The sequence below is a fragment of the Berghia stephanieae genome, chromosome 12 (assembly GCF_034508935.2).
Source record: "Berghia stephanieae isolate SIO BIC M18660-M18661 chromosome 12, UCSD_Bste_1.3, whole genome shotgun sequence".
Taxonomy (NCBI): Eukaryota; Metazoa; Mollusca; class Gastropoda; order Nudibranchia; family Aeolidiidae; genus Berghia; species Berghia stephanieae.
In genome coordinates, this window is record NC_088371.1 from 13,819,698 (window position 1) to 13,824,240 (window position 4,543).

Below are 4,543 nucleotides of genomic sequence, written 5' to 3' on the forward strand. Positions count from 1 at the left end.
CTGGATTGATGGGCAATATAGTCACAAAAATACATACCTACATACATACATATCATAATTGTTTATTTCAGGAAATATACAATATAATGTAACAAGGGTAACATATTCATTGACATAATACTATTTTCTAAAATAGTGTACAATTTATAGAACTGGAGTATCAATTTGAACATTGAAGGTTTAACCTCTGTCACAGAGGCTCGAACTCAGGATCTTCCAATCCGAAAGCGAGTGTCATACCCCTTGACCACATAGTCGCACTTCTTCTCCTTCTTCTTCTTCTTCTACTTCTTCTTCTTCTTCTTCTTCTTCTTCTTCTTCTTCTTCTTCTTCTTCTTCTTCTTCTTCTTCTTCTTTTTCTTCCTCTTGAACTTTGTCTGTAGTTGATTGATCTACATATCCTCACATGAGTCATTGTGCTCCATAGGTTTAATGAGTTTTCATGAGCCCGAAGGCACAATGTTTCTATGGGACTCAAGAAAAAATAGAAAAGTTCAGATAGACTTTATCAGAAATCCACATCAAGTGTGGACTTCCTTTTCTACCGTGGAAAAGTGCAAGTATACGGCGGTATTGCTAAAAGCAGATAATGTATTGCTCAAAAGGAGTCTGTCCCATGAGATCCAGTTTTTGGAAAATCAGAGGAATCTGATTGTATAGATCTGATTCTCCTCATACTCCTCCAATTATCATGATCGCAAGAAACTAAACTACATGCAGTCGACTACATAGTAAGAGGTTGCATAGCCTAATAACATTGGATTGTGATAAAATATGGTAGTCTTCCACAAAAGGTCTGATTGCCCTTATGGTTATCTATTATGAAATTGATAATGTAGACTTTCAGCTGAGATAAAATCTGATTAGTGTGATTCCAATTCGTAAAGCTGAAAATGACCACTCCGAATCTTTGAATACCGCCCATCTTCATCACCAACTGCTTATGCAATCTATTGGACAAGATGATCAACAAGTATTTAAGTTATATTTAGAACACCGAGTCTGTCAGACTTTAAGTACAGCTTTAGGAAAGACTTATGAAACATTGATATTCTTGTTCTACTGAAGACTTTAATTCTTGATATCTTTGCGTGAAAATGATGACAATCTTCATTGATCTCAAAAGGAATTTCAACGCAATTTGTAAATTTTAAAGACACTATCGTAACACTGTACAAACAAACAATTGTATGTTAAACAGTTTTACATTAAACAGTTTGACACTTATTTGGCAAAGAAACTATCGTAACTTTGTTCAAACAAACAATTTTATGTTAAACAGTTGGACACTTATTTGGCAACAAGACTATCGTAACTCTAACTTACGATACATAAATTTGAAGGGAAAATTAAAAACTGGTTGTAAGACTAGTCAAGTTACGATATTATTATTTCCACAAATGAGACTAGTCAAGTTACGATATTATTATTTCCACAAATGAGACCAGTCAAGTTACGATATTATTATTTCCACAAATGAGACCAGTCAAGTTACGATATTATTATTTCCACAAATGAGACCAGTCAAGTTACGATATTATTATTTCCACAAATGAGACCAGTCAAGTTACGATATTATTATTTCCACAAATGAGACCAATCAAGTTACGATATTATTATTTCCACAAATGTATAACAGTTTAGTTAAGATATTTCTTCAAAGTTGAATAACGTTTTTTCTTTTAATGCGACAGGAATGTCGTCGATTTGACACAATGTGCGTAGTATTTCAGCGCACAACATATCTCTCTGTGCAAAAATATCGTAACATGACTTACGATAGTTTTGCACCCTATCCTCGTAACATTGTAGCATTGAGTGTCACCATAGAGAGATTTTATAGCTTTCGCTTATGGGAATTTTATTGGAATATGACAAAATTGAGAATTAAAATGTTATGACAAAATTGATATTAAAAATTTATAATTTGGATTGTAATTCAAAATGCGCGTAACTTATCACAAAAGCTCAATGATGACATAAAACTTTATCTCTGTGATAACTGTAGAAACTTTCAGACAATTTCATTGAATAGATTTTGAGAAATGGTTGACACAGTATCCCATACACTTAGAAAAATGACATATTGAGAAAATAACAAAATAGATTTCCGTTCTTTACACTTTTCATACTACCTTTACCATTTTCGCCTGTGTTTTTCGTGCCATTATAGTCTATTTTAAGAAGTTTGGACTTCAATAATAAGACTTCTAAGATAATAAAATAATGTTTTCGACCAATATCTAAAAATTATTTTTTGGAAGAAATTTTCTAATAATTATACCCAATCCGCTCTAAAGAGTGGACGGCTTACGTAGTTAATGCTGTATTATTATGAAAAACCATAAAATACTCACTGCAATTTTTGCAATAATTTTTGCAGAAAAAATCTCTATAATATTGTTTATTACACATGTCGTTATCACTAACGAATGCCGTCGAACACGCAACGTCCTGCACATCATGGCAAATGTTTGCATCTGGATTAATGAGGAGTAAATAACAACTGTCATCATTCACTTAAGTTTGATTATGATATTATTGGGGTATTCTACAAGATATTTAATTGTCTACCTGATTATCGAAAGAACTAGAAAGTAACTTATAAGTCTGACCAATCTATTATTCCAATCATTATGCTTAAATTTTACAACAGGAATTATCAACTCACGGTGCGTTATAAAAGAACTGTATCTATATACAAGTTTGACAAATGTATATTTATTTCTTATATTTACTTAGCTATCAAACGTATATTTCATTATGGGATATCACGTCAATATATAAACCAACTAACATTGACATGTCCCTTGACAATAAGAGGGGAATGGCAAAAATCATCGTAAATATATCTGCCAAGACAAGCAGCACAGCTAAGTATCATGCAATGTAGAATGTTGTCATTGAGGATTTTCAAATAATTCCAATTCAACTGTGATTTTCATCTTGAGTTTTTGGAGTGACATCACACATCTTGACACGGTGCTAGAAGGTACACGAATGGTTCTCAAGTGGCTAACATATGGGGACAGTTTGTTGACTATCAAAGACTTATAAATCTGTTGCTTTTTTACATATTCTAGAGAGCAATTTGATTAAAAATTGACTCCACATATTTTTTCTTGGTAGATGGCTCAACACAATTGCATTTTTTTGAGGATTCTTGACATCGCTGGCACTTTCATGATATAATGGCCTATTTATCTGCCATGGTAATTCAATCAAAACGATTGTTCAGCACAGTGAAATGTGCAGGTTGTATGTATAGGCCAGTAACATGCTATTTGCCCGTCGTTATTATTGTACAGCACCATGTAGAAAATAAAATTACTCACAAATCTTGAGGTGAATAATTGAATATTGTCACCAGATGGCTCAATGAGATATATTTGTCTTTGAGTTTTTTAGTACATCTCTTTTAGATTTTCGATTGTGATAAGTATCATTCTAAATTAATGAATTTTATATCGTAATGTCATAATACAGAGAGGGCTCTGTCGAAGATCCAAAACGATCTACTCTTTTCTGATGATTAAGGTAGCATTTCTATTCTCATCCTACTTGACCTCATCAAAGCTTTTGACACTATCGACGATTCTTACTTCTAAAGTGCCTGCTTATAACTTTCGGACTGACAGGAATAATGTTAGATTGGGTTCGATCTTATTTAACTGACCGTTTCCAATCGAGTTTGGTTGACGGAAACGCCCCCCCCCCTTTTTTTTTCTTTTGAGTTTTGAGGTACTCCAAGGATCAGTTCTTGGACCTCTTGTATACACTTCATTTACCCAACTTCTTGCTGGTGTCATTAGGCAATGAAATATTAATTATCATCTGTATGCTGAGGCTACACAGCTTTATATGTCAACTAAACCGGTGCTTGCAAATGGTCTAGTCTCTTCCGTGAAAAACTGCATTAAAACTGTCAATAATCGGATGTCTGTGAATAAATTGAAATTAAATTAAGACAAAACAGAAGGCCTTTTCTGTAATCCAAATAAGCTCACACCATCACTTCAAAACAACTTCAGTATGACTAACAATGAAATGATGTATTATATTTCAGAAAAAACTAGAAACTTCCATATATACTTTCAAAATGACTAATCCATGTCAAACGCAGTAACTACCTTTGTAAAATATTGTGTTTTGAACTTAGAAAGATTTTATAATTATCAACGTTTTTAAATAGAACTGCCATAAAAACCTCTTGTTTCATCACTTATATTTTCTAGGAAAGATTACTGTAATTCTATCCTTCAAAACATTCCAAATTATCTTGTTCACGAATTGCAGCACATCCAAAATCATTCTGCTAGGAGCATTCTAAGAAAAAGGACAAGAGATCGTATAACATCAATTTCCTTTTCACTTCACTGGCTGCCTGTTGAATTAAGACTCAAATACAAAATTACTGTTCTTTGCTTTATACGTCTAAACAAAACTGCTCCTTTATATTTATGCAACCTTATTTCTTTGTACCCCCTTTTCCAGAACTTTAAGATCTAGTGGTCATCTCCGATTAGCAGTTCCCAAAATGGCT